Genomic DNA, 12,955 nt, shown 5'->3' on the forward strand with positions numbered 1-12,955 from the left:
ATAAAAATTTCTCAGGGGAAATGGAACCATGAGTGGAAAAAATTTAAGAAGCCCTTGACTAGACCAGACATTAAGAACCTTATTTTTCATCTAATGGACCCCTTTGTCAGTCTAGTAAAGCCTATCCATTTCTCAAAATAATATCTTTAAATATTTGAAGGATATCGTGGCTTCCTTTTAGACATCAGTCTAAAAATATGAATTATTTCTCATCCAAGTTTATGGATACCCTGAAATCTAACTACAGACCCTACATTCTAGGTTAAAAATTCCTAAACCGGGTGAATACCAATGTCCCTCACAATATTCAAATTCTGTGATTATTTAATCTTCCAACTTTTATTTATACCTTTATTTATTTATATCTTTATTTTATTTTGTTTATTTCTTTGCTTTTTTTTACCTCATTCTCTTCCTGATAAATATGCTACCTTAGAACTTCTCTAACTTCTCCACCATGCCCCAGGAACCTCATCATTGGGAAACCCCATCATCCTGGCAAATTGAATCAGCCTTGGTACTTATATCTCATCACTACTTCTCTGCCTTGGATTCGAGGGCAGAGTCCTGAATTCCAAAATCTCCAATAAGGAAAGAACTCTTTTCATTTCCCATCAGACTGCACTACATTGAAATTTCTTTCATTTATTCGCCATGATATGGATCCAGGTACCTCCTACTCCTTTTTTCACTCTCCTTCTGTGATTTGTCTTCTCAGTTAGATTGTCAGCTCTGTGAGAGTTTTCTTTTTCATATTTGTATCCCCAGGGCTTAGCATAATATCCATCATATAGCACATTTAACAAATAAATGTTTATTGACTATTGACCACATTTATTTTCCATCGTCCCCTTCTTCCATGGGAAAATTTCAGATGTAGTCAGGAAAGACATCACAAAAAAAGTAAATAAACTAAGCCTTGGAGGAAAAGAAAGGATATGAGGAGGAAGTGGATTCTATATGCCAGAGATAATCTTTGAAAAGGTACTGGCTGAGAGGTGATTCAGGTCAATTCCAATGGTCTTGTGATGAAGAGAGCCATCTGCACCTAAAGAAGGGACTGTGGGGAATGAGGGTGGATCACAACATAGTATTTTCACTTTTTGTTGTTGTTTTCTTGCATTTTGTTTCTTTCTCATTTTTTTCCTTTTTGATCTGATTTTTCTTGTGCAGCATGATATGTGTAGAAATATATATATAGAAGAATTGCACATGTTAACATGTTAATCACTTGCAGACTTGGGGAGGAGATGGAGGAAGGGGGAGAAATTTGGATCACAAGGTTTTGCAAGGATGAATGTTGAAAATTATGCATATGTTTTGAAAATAAAAATCTTTACTAAAAAAAGAAAAGGCTGACTGAGACAGAAGGTAGCAGGATAAAAACAAATAACAGTTTCTCTACTTGTCCTTTCTCTTTGTGAATGACCTGTGGTATATGGGGTGAGAAACTATCAGTAGAGGAAATATGGAAGGCAGACTTACAGTTTCAAGAAGAAGATGTATAGATGAAAGGGTATAATACACTTTTAGAGAAATCATAATGGAGGAGTTGTTGGAAGCCTCCCTTCTTAACACAACACAAAGGAAATATGACTTGATATCATTCCTGAAATCAGCTAGAACCCCATGACTACTGGGCAGGAAGAGAGATGTATCAGTCAAGAACAACTCAGAACTGAGGAAAAAATTCATTAAGTCCTCTAGAAGAGGGAAGAGCCTAAATAAGTGCTCCCCCCACTTCTATGACTTACACATTATGTAAGATTCAAAGGAACAAAGAAATAATAGCATATTGATCAACATGGAGGTAGTTTCCAGATTAGCCATGTAGGTCACCCAGAATGCAAGAATGAAACTCCTCATTTTTTATATCAACCTTCATATCCCCAGAAGGCTTTTTGGGGTCAGAATAACCTGGACATCCTCAGTTAGACATTAAACAAATCTGGTCTCTAAGCAACAAGCCTGATCTCTCATCCATGCTGAACTAGATTCAGACAATACAATGAAGTTTTCCCACAGGGGGAAATGGTTGTTAGATACATAACTTCTTTCCTAATGCAGTGAAATTCCTCGATAATCCTGGTTTTGAAGGACAGGATGCACATTGACTTTATGGGGTGGATTTGTTATATCTTTGTTCTCCGACATGCCCTTAAGGTAGTGGGACAGAATTTCAGTTAATCTCATCTGAGATAGAGCATGAAGCATCTTCCAATACCATATCATCTTAGACTCACACTTGCTCAGAAAACTGATCCCTACATTCTACCATAGGGCAAGTCCCAAGTGCTGATATGACTCTTTCACTCATCCATTCAATGCTTATTAAATGCCCCCCATTTGTTGGTACTAGAAAAGATATCAAGTTTAGTTAAAAATAATTTTAGCCTTCATAAAAGATTTAAAAATGTGGCCTTAAAGATTAAAAAAGCTTTTTAGTCTTCATAAAAGATTTTTTAAAAATATGGCCTTAATAAATTTTCATTCTAATAGTCGTGCCAAAGGACAAAATTTTCCTGGGGAAGAGAAAACACAATTACATATGTTGGTTATTTTCAAACTGACTCACTTCTAGCTAGTGTACAGCAGGGCTTCTTCTTTTTTTTAATTTTCCTGAGAGTTAAAGCCTATTTTTATTTATTTTTAAATAGTTTTTTATTTACAAGTTATATGCATGGGTAGTTTTACAGCATTGACAATTGCCAAACCTTTTGTTCCAATTTTTCTCCTCCTTCCCCCCACCCTCTCCCCCAGATGGCAGGATGACCAGTAGATGTTAAATATATTAAAATATAAATTAGATACACAATAAGTATACATGACCAAACCGTAATTTTAGCAAGGCTTCTTAAACTTTTTCCACTTGCAATCCCTTTTCACCCAAGAAATTGTTATATGACCCTGAGTGTACAGATATATAAAATCAAAATTTACTGATAATAAATTATAATTTCACATCTCCCACATTAACTTATAAAATGCTATGTGGGGTCTTGAACCCTAGTTTAAGAAGCTGGGATATACAAGGATATGAGGCACAAAGACATGTCCGCTTCAGGGATCTTGTGACTCTCAGACGGTGTAATTGTACCCTTCCTGAATGCCAAGGGTTCCTTGGATCAGAATTTCATTCTGCCAAAAACGCCTAAAAGATCAGGTCACGGTCCTCCTAATTATGTCCCAGAACTTGCTAATTTCCATTCTCCCTTTCTTAAGTAATCACTTGGAGACACTTCCACAGGCCACTTACAATGATCCAAATTGCATTTGTATCTGGTCTCTGTCTCTTAGCAACATGTTTATAATTATACTTCAGGTAACTTGAATGTTTTCAGGGATGTTGACATAGCCAGTTCTGTAATTATAAGCCCTATTCAAGAAGATAATACAGCTCTCTCCTATTTTTAATGCGTGTGTCTGGTGGCCATGTGGGGCAAATCAAATGAACATTGAAAGTGGAGGAGCTGCTTCTCTTTGACTGAAACCTATGAATTGTTATCCCCTTCTTATTGAAAGTCATCCATAAGAGAGACATGTTATCATTCAAAGATAAATGTTCTCTCGCTTTCACTCCCAGACTCCCTGACTGACCTTGGGGGCTTGTCCATATGATTTATGGGGATTTTTAGGGAGGAAAGGTAAAATGAATGACCCATGGTGGAGTTGCAGCTCCCCAAGCTATAGCAGGTAAAACACTGAAAAACTGATCTCACCTGATGACTGTAAAGGCATGAGACCTGAACTAGAGCCAACCACCAAGTCTGCTCAAGTTCAAGATGACCAGGGAGCCATGACACATCCCAGCTTTATTCATAGACTTTGGCTTCTGCATCCTATTTCCATCAGCAGCTACTCCAGAACTTCACTAACCTCTCCCCAAGTCCTTAGGAACTTATTTTATGATCAATTCAGTTGATCAGATCCCAGATTTCAAGCCATAAAGGACCTTATAAGCCATTAAGCTCATCTCCTCTTCCATTTTTATAGACAAGAAAATCCAATTCAATTCTACATTTTTCATCGCTATGGATACAGTAGCTTCTTACTGCAGTAAACTATTAAAATTTCCCTGGGTCTCAGTATCTTTATCTGTAAAATGAGGGGATTGGGCTTGATGAATTCTGAGGTTCCTTCCAAATCCTAGATCTAAGATTATATGATCTTTCCAATGAGGAGGCAACTTCATCATTTATAGTAGTATAGAATGAGGAGCTGAAATTAAGGGCTCGAAGGTGAAGGGGCTTCTGGGGTTTATCCCAGCTGTATATCTATGACCCTATATGATAAATACCTTCCTCCTTTTAAGAATAATCTTTTCCCAGGTTCCTTATTTTCTTCAATCCACCAGCTCTACTTCTGGACTCTCCCTTAGCTCCCAGGGTACACCTTTTTCCTAGTTCTCCTCCTGTCTGATTGTTCCTTTTCAACAACTAACCTTCAATCAACAGCAATTGGTGCTAACAAATCAAAGAACTCCAGGGATTTTACTTCACTCCCTCTAACACATTCTCATCAACAACTTCAATAACTAGAACAGAGACCATGGTGGTCTTAATGTTTTATCTCAACAACTCGCACCTCGGATCTGCACTATGAGTTAGTGACCATCGTACTTCCCCCACTTGACCCAGTCAGCTCCATTTCAGCTACTACTCCCTGGTGACTGAAGATGGCCCTGGATAGGAAGGAAATAGGAACCATAGTAGGGAGATGGGGGCTAGGGACCACTGGTTCCCCCAGCATCTGCAAGCAGCTCTTTTAAAGAACTTTTGCATCCTTTTGAGTTCAGTTTCCTTTTTTACTTTGTAAAGCAGCTCTGGTTGGAGATGGACAATTCTAGAGATGCTTTCCTCACCCTTCTGTTTATGTAATGCTAATCAAATCAAATCAAATCCCATTGTTCCTAGAAGCTGTTTATAGAATTTCTCCTCCATAACCCAATTTATCCTTCTCTTAACTGTTTGTCTGGCCCAGCCACCCTTGCTAGGTACTGGCATCTTAAGGACAAAGACTGGACAGAGACTCTCTTTGCTTTTTATTTGCATCTCTAGCACTTAGCAGGGTACTTGATAAATTTATTGTGGTTGTTCAATCATGTCCAACTCTTTGTGACATCATTTGGAATTTTCTTGGCAAGGATGCTAGAGTAGTTTGCCATTTCATTCTCTAGCTTATTTTCCAAATTAGAAAGCTGAGGCAAACAGGGTGAAGTGATGTGCCCAGAGTCACACAACTAGTAAGTGTCTGAGGTCAGATTTGTACTCACAAAATGAGTCTTTTCTGACTCTAAGCCCAACATTCTATCCATTGTGGCACTTAGCTGCTCTGATTGGTAACTAGTGATTAAGAAATGTTTTAATATTTAATTCATTCAAGAAGCATGCTTTCTATTGGCAGATGACAAAATGTATACATAAGTAAAATCAAAATTTATATCAAATGATAAGTTAATTTCCATTTAATCTTTTGGTTTATTATTATTGAAAAGAGCCACGTCCATCAGAATTGATCATCATATAATCTTGTTGTTGCCATGTACAATGTTCCCTTGGTTCTACTCACTTCACTCAGAATTAATTCATGTCAGTCTCTCCAAGCCTCTCTGAAATCATCCTGCTGATCGTTTCTTTTAGAACAATATTCCATAATATACATATACCATAACTATTTAGCCATTCTCCAACTGATAAGCATCCGCTCAGTTTCTAGTTTCTTGCCACTAAAAAAGGGCTGCCATGAACTTTTTTGTACATATGGGTGCTTTCCCTTTTTTATGATCTCTTTGGGATACAGACCCCAATAGAGTGTGTCATTTCTTATAGTATAATAGTACCTTATATTCATATACAGCAATTTATTCAGACAGTCCTTTTATTATAGTCACCTACTTTATTTAGAAATTTAATTGCTACCACAAAAAGTTGGCAGTAAATATTTTGATGCATAATAAAAGTGGGCTAAATATGACACATTAATGTTTACAAAGTGCTTTCTATGGCCTATTTAACTTGTGTCTCACAAGAACCCTGTGATATAGTTATAACTGTTGTTATTATCACCATTTTACAGATGGAGACACAGCCTGAAGTCAGTGAGTAACTCATTCCTCACTGAATAGGACTTAACTCATTATTTTCCAAATTTGGCAAATCCCCCCAAATGCCTGTAGAGGGTGCACAGGTACCACTAATTCAAGGGAAAACCAAAAATCAGATGCTAAAGGAAATCAAGAGTGCCCTCAAAACTTGCAGGATTGTCTCTCTGGAAACAAAGGACTATGGTGAGAGGCAGTGACCTGTTAGAGCAGGAACACAACTGCCCTTCCTCCAACAAGAACAAGAGTGAAGGGAATAAGCATTTCTATAGCACCTAATATGTGCCAGAGCCTGAGCTAAGCACTTTTCACAAGTGCTATTTCATTTGATCCTGGCAACAATCCTATGATACAGGGGCAAAATCAACTGGGGATTGTATTCCCTTTTGTTCAACAGAGGTCAGTACTAATTATTCAAATATATCACAAAAACCTAGCAGTAGAAGCCATAGGAAGCTGAGTACAAATACAGGACAAGGTGGATTCAACTCTTGTTCTTGTTGTTGTCCTCCATTCTTGGAGAGGACTATGCTATGGCTTGCAAGTAAATTGGATTTGAGTGAATGAGAGATGTGCAAAATCACCACCCTCAATTTCTTCTCCAGAGGCATCTAGACCCAAATTTTAAATGTGCAGAAACTGAGACTCAAAGAGGGGGGATGACTTGTGAAAGGTCACATAGGTAGCATACAATAGGACTTTAATCCTCTGACTCAGAATCCAGTATTCTCTATTATACCAGAAGTCTCCTTTTTCTCCTACTTTTTATCCCAATATTTACCTCACAGAGGCACAATAATTTTTTGGCACTAAAAACAAGAGCAAGTGAGTCTAGTTGGTGGAAGGATATTATTGGCAAAATTTCAAGTTAAGCAATGGAGTGAAACCAATATAAAAAATTACCTTTGGAGGAAGAGGAGGTGAGGAATTCAGTAAGATCTGGAGATAAATTTGTGCCTCAAGAATCTGGGCTACTTATCCTTAGCAATGAGATCAACCAAATCATTTCCAATGGAGCAGTAATGAACTGAACCAGCTACGCCCAGAGAAAGAACTCTGGGTGATGACTAAGAACCATTACATTGAATTCCCAATCCCTATATTTATGCCCACCTGCATTTTTGATTTCCTTCACAAGCTAATTGTACAATATTTCAGAGTCTGATTCTTTTTGTACAGCAAAATAACGGTTTGGTCATATATACTTATTGTGTATCTAATTTATATTTTAATATATTTAACATCTACTGGTCATCCTGCCATCTGGGAGAGGGGGTAGGGGGTAAGAGGTGAAAAATTGGAACAAGAGGTTTGGCAATTGTTAATGCTGTAAAATTACCCATGCATATAACCTGTAAATAAAAGGCTATTAAATAAAAAAAAAAGAATCTGGGCTACTTGATGCCCATCAATTGGGGATGGCTGAACAACCTGTGGTATATGAAGGTAATGGAATATTATTGTGCTATAAAAATGATAAACAAGCTGAATTTAGAAAGGCCTGGAAAGATTTACATGAACTGATGTTGAATGAAACAAGCAGAATCAGGAATTCATTATACACAATAACAGCAAGATTGTGCGATGAGCAATTGGGAAAGGCCTGGTTCTTCTCAGTGATTCAGTAATCCAAAGCAATCCCAATAGACTTCGGACAGAAAATGCCATCTGCAATCAGAAGAAGAACTAAGGAGACTGAATGTAAATCAATATGTTCTGTGTTCACTGCTTTTTTCTGTTTTCTTTTAAATCTCTTCCGTGGTTTTTTCCTTTTTACTCTTATTTTTCTCTCCCAACATGATTAATAAAGCAACACGTCTGGCCTAGCTGTGCCAGACCTAAAACTATATTATAAAGCAACAGTCATCAAAACCATTTAGTATTGGCTAAGAAATAGAGTGGTCGATCAGTAGAAGAGATTAGGTCCACAGGACAAAATAGTCAATAACTGTAGCAATCTAGTGTTTGACAAACCCAAAGATCCCAGATTTTAGGATAAGAACCCACTATTTGAAAAAAACTTCTTGAAAAATTGGAAACTAGTATGGCAGAAGTTAGACAATGACCCACACCTAAAACCATATTCCAAGATTCCAAGATAAAACCCATCAAAATGGGTTGATGATTTAGACATAGAGTGATATTATAAGCAAATTAGAAGAACATAGGATAGTCTACCTCTCAGATCTGTGGAGAAGAAAGGAATTTGTGACCAAAGAAAAACTGGAACTCATTTTTGAAGACCAAATAGACAATTTTGATTATATTAAGTTTAAAAGTTTTGTACAAACAAAACTAATGCAGACAAGATTAGAAGGGAAGCAATAAATTGGGAAAACATTTTTACATTTAAGAATTCTAATAAAGGCCTCATTTCTAAAATATAGAGAGCATTGACTCAAATTTATGAGAATTCAAGCCATTCTCCAATTGATAAATAAATGGTCAAAGGAAATAAAAGGTCAAAGGATGATTTTCAGATGAAGAAACTGAAACTATTTCTAGTCATATGAAAAGTTGTTCTAAATAACTATTAATCAGAGAAATGCAAATTAAGACAACTCAGATACCTCTCCATAACTCCCAGATTGGCTAAGATAACAGGAAAAGATCACAAATGTTGGAGGGGATGTGGGAAAACTGGGACACATGCATTGTTGATGGAGTTGTGAATGGATCCAGCCATTCTGGAGAGCAGTTTAGAACTATGCTCAAAAAGTTATCAAACAGTGCGTCTATTAGGCTTATATCCCAAAGAGATCTTAAAGAAGGGAAAGAGATCCATGTGCACAAAAAATGTTTGTGGCAGCCCTTTTTGTAGTGGCAAGAAATTGGAAACTAAGTGGATGCCCATCAGGAGAATGCCTGAAAAAGTTATTGTATATGAATGTTATGGAATATTGTTGTTCTATAAGAAACAATCAGGAAGATGATTTTAGAGAGATCTGGAGAGATTTACATGAACTGATGTTAAGTGAAATGAGCAGAATCAAGAGATCATTATACATGGCAACAATAAGATTATACAAGGTTTAATTCTGATACACATGGCTCTTTTCAACAATGAGATGATTCAGCCCAATTCCAATAGTCTTATGATAAAGAGAGCCATCTACACCCAGAGAGAGGACTGTGGGAACTGAGTGTGAATCACAACATAGCATTTTCACTCTTTTTGTCACTGTTTGCTTCCATTTTATGTTCTTTCTCCTTTTTTTTCCCTTTCTGGTCTCATTTGTTGGGTAGGTTGGAGATCAAGAGGACTCCTTCTCTGAATACCTGAGGATCCCCCATTTTACTCAGCTTGTGACTTTGGGAAAATCACATTCTTTTCTCTAAACATTAGTTTCCCCATTTATTATAGGAAGACCGCTCCTATAGAGTTTTCCTGGCATGGTGTGCTGTGAGGGTCCAATGATATAATGAAGGAACAGTGTCATTCTCTTATTAACTATAATTATTATTCTATGTCTATTCTGTTATTACCTATTGTTGCCTGTTTTCATTCAAGGAAAAAAAAGAAGCAGTGTGAGGTAGTGGATAAAGAGCAAGAAATACTTGAATACAAGTCACACTATTGATATCTAATGACAATGTGTGACCTTGGGCAAGTGTCTAGAGTTAGAAAACCAGGATTCTAAATAATTCTGATGTATACTACCTATGTACAAGACACTAAATCTTCCTGGATCTCAATTTCCTAAATTGTAAAGTGGGGTTTTCAATGTCTCTTCTAGCTCTAAGATTTTCTCAGTATTCTGATTGATTTACTCAGTACTTCTGAAGAAGTTGATTTACAATTGCAGAAGTTCCTCACATAGAGATACCAATAGGAGGAATTATACCAATGAATCCAACTGCCCCCCTTATTACCCCCCGCAAAAAAACCTTAGAAATGGTTTTATGACTCACACCAATGTGAAATCTAAACATAATTCAATTTGGCTTCATACTTCTTTTGGAAATCTGTTGTAACTCCTGGCTTACAGTCCCACTTTGGAAGATGTCTAGGTTAATGTTAAATGGTTCATATTTCCTAGTTTCCACCCACGGTCCCTTGGGAAAGATAGTCACAGAATATAAGTGTGGAAAGAAAATGAATCTGAGTTTAGGAATTCAGCAGAGGTAATCCAAGTTGATAGGTAATCAATTTAACTATTGTTCACTTTGGGGAGTTATTTCTTAAACTCAAACCCATTCATTGGATCAGAGACTTGTAGCTGCAAGACACCTTAGTGGTCTCACTTTCTTCCCCCTCATTTTACAAAGAAGGAAACTGAGTCCAGAGGGAGGAAGGCATACAGTACAGTGGGAAAACTTGAAGTCAGAGTCGGACAGGAGAGAATGTTATTACTTGACCAGCCTTGGTACTTACAAGGCATTCAATATAATTGAAAGATTTGAACTTAGAAAACATACCTCTGAATCCCACTGTTCAATCTTGTCTATGATTCCATTAGGGATTTTCTTGACAAAGATACAGAGTGTTTGCCATTTCCTTCTCTAGCTCATTTGAGGAAACTGAGGCAAACAGGGTCACACAGGTAGCAAATATATGAGACCAGATTTGAACTCAGGAAGATGAGTTTTCCTGATTCCAGGCACTACATACTATGCACTATGGTGCCATATGCTGATGAGTTCTTTCTTTGCTAATTGTAAGCTTTGGAACTGAGTGACTAACTAAAATTCTATGAACGTCCTTACACTGTGAAATAAGTGAATTTGACCAATTGACTGATAAGGTCCCTTTTAGCTTTAAATCTGTCATCCGATGATCCTAAGTCATTTACCCTCTCCAAATCTCACATTTCCTTCTCTATAAATGAAAAAAGTTCAACTAGATGGTTTCTAAGTTTTCTTTCCAGCTCTGGATCTATCAGTCCTGGGTTCCAAGATTACAACCTCTCTGTAGCTCTTTCATCATTTGGAAAAGAAAGGAAGTTAGCAGCAATGTTGTGATCTAAGCAATTCCAATAGGCTTAGGATGGAAAATGCCATCTAAATCTCGAGCAAGAACAACAGAGATTGAATGTGGACCAGAGCATTGTAATTTCACTTTTTGCTTGTTTGTTTGCTTTTTTTCTTTCTCATGCTTTTTCCTCCTTTGGTCTTACTTTTCTTGCACACCATGACAAATATAGAAAGATTTTTAAAAGAACTGCACATGTTTAAACTGTATCAGATTGTTTGCTATCTTAGGGAGAGGGGGGTTGAGAGAGAGAGTTAATGGAAAACAAAGTTTTACAAAAATGAATGTTGAAAACTCTCTTTACATGTATTTAGAAAAATAAAATACTATTGAGAAAAAAGAAAGCAAGTTAGACTAAATTGTTTCTGAGGTGCTTCCAGCTCTAAATCATGTGATTACTTTGAACCAATAGACTTGGGTTGGTTTGCTTAAATCCTGATTTCTGAATCATATTCATCATTCAAAGCCTGATCAAAGTACCACTTCCAGGAAGTCTTCCCTGATTATCCAAGCCTGTAGTCACCTCCCCAACCTTTGTATTCCTGTTATATACATTGGGTAGTTAACGGGATGGCTGCTAATATTGGCCAAAACCCCATAGACTTCTAGAAGAGATCTTAGTTCTATTCCCAAATCTTCCTTGATGCATAAATCCCATACATACATAGATCCATATGTACATATAGACATAAGACATATGCACATCATATTTAATCAATTATGTTTCAAGCTCTCTAAAGGCAAGGTTTGGGGCTCATTCATCTTTCTGCAAATCTCAGTGGAAAGATGGCTGGCACTGGAATCACAGGATTTAGGTTCAAATTCTACCCATGAGGCTTTCTTACCTATGTGACCCTGAACATTTCATCCATAAAATAGGAAAGATATTAGTGACCTCAAATCCCTTCTGGATTTAATTCTGTGATTCATTAAATGATCTTTATTACCTAGGTCAGGTCACACTCTGTCTGTTTCTCAGTTTTCCTCATTTGAAAATGGTGGAGGTGAAGCTGGTGACTTCAACCCTCTTTTAGATATAATTCTGTGGTTCATTAAACATCAAATAAGCCACACAATCTCTCTATGCCTCAATTATCTGTAACATGAAGGGAGTTAGATTGGATGATCACAGAGATCCCTTCCAGCACTCAATCAGTGGTGCTACTAGAGTAACCTGGGCATCAAAAAGCCTAGTTTCTATGATGCCCCTAATTTATTTTGTGACTCTAACCAAGGCCCTACTGCTCTTTGGACCTCATTTTACCTCTTCTGCAAACTGAAGAGGGTTGGGTTAGACAGTCAGAATCCATTACAGTTCTAATGCACAGGAATCTTTCAGGGAGGCAAGAATGGCACCGATTACCTGTCATTCTCATTTCATGTTACTTTTTCAGAGAAATAATCACTTTATATCCAGAGGCATGTTCCTGCAATGTGTTGATTGTAGTTAACCTGCAGTAACAACAACAGCAACAACAACAATCTGATTTGAGCTTAAAAGGTTAGTTGAACAGAACCCCCACTCATTTTTTTTTTTAATTTTTAAAAGAGAACTGATTTCTAGTCTGTTGGATACTCTAAAAAGTTATGTGGCTTTGGGTAAATCACTGGGCCTTATTTTTTTCTTCTACAAAATGGGAGAGTTTGGCAAAAATGGGCTTGACATTGTTTTTAAGCTCTTTCATGTCCTGTTCTAAGCTCCTTCCCAGCCCTGACATCCCCTGTTCTAAGCTCCCTCCCAGCCCAGACATCCCCTATTCTAAGCTCCCTCCCAGCCCTGACATCACCTGTTCTAATCCCCCTTTAATACCAGCTCTGGCATTTTATGTTTTAAGGTTCCTTCCAGCTCTGACATTCTAATCCCATCTAGATTTGACATTTTC

At 37.2% G+C, this 12,955-nt stretch overlaps 1 long non-coding RNA gene across 1 annotated transcript in view; it reads right to left on the bottom strand.

The window, feature by feature from the left end:
• LOC116419353 overlaps positions 1-12,518 on the bottom strand; it is a 28,838-nt gene extending 16,320 nt beyond the window's left edge. The window contains exon 1 of the long non-coding RNA XR_004229637.1: positions 12,436-12,518. This is a non-coding gene — a long non-coding RNA (uncharacterized LOC116419353). The remainder of the gene's footprint in view (positions 1-12,435) is intronic.
• Between the last annotated feature and the right edge of the window lie 437 nt (positions 12,519-12,955).

Source organism: Sarcophilus harrisii, chromosome 5 (assembly GCF_902635505.1).
Source record: "Sarcophilus harrisii chromosome 5, mSarHar1.11, whole genome shotgun sequence".
Lineage (NCBI taxonomy): Eukaryota > Metazoa > Chordata > Mammalia > Dasyuromorphia > Dasyuridae > Sarcophilus > Sarcophilus harrisii.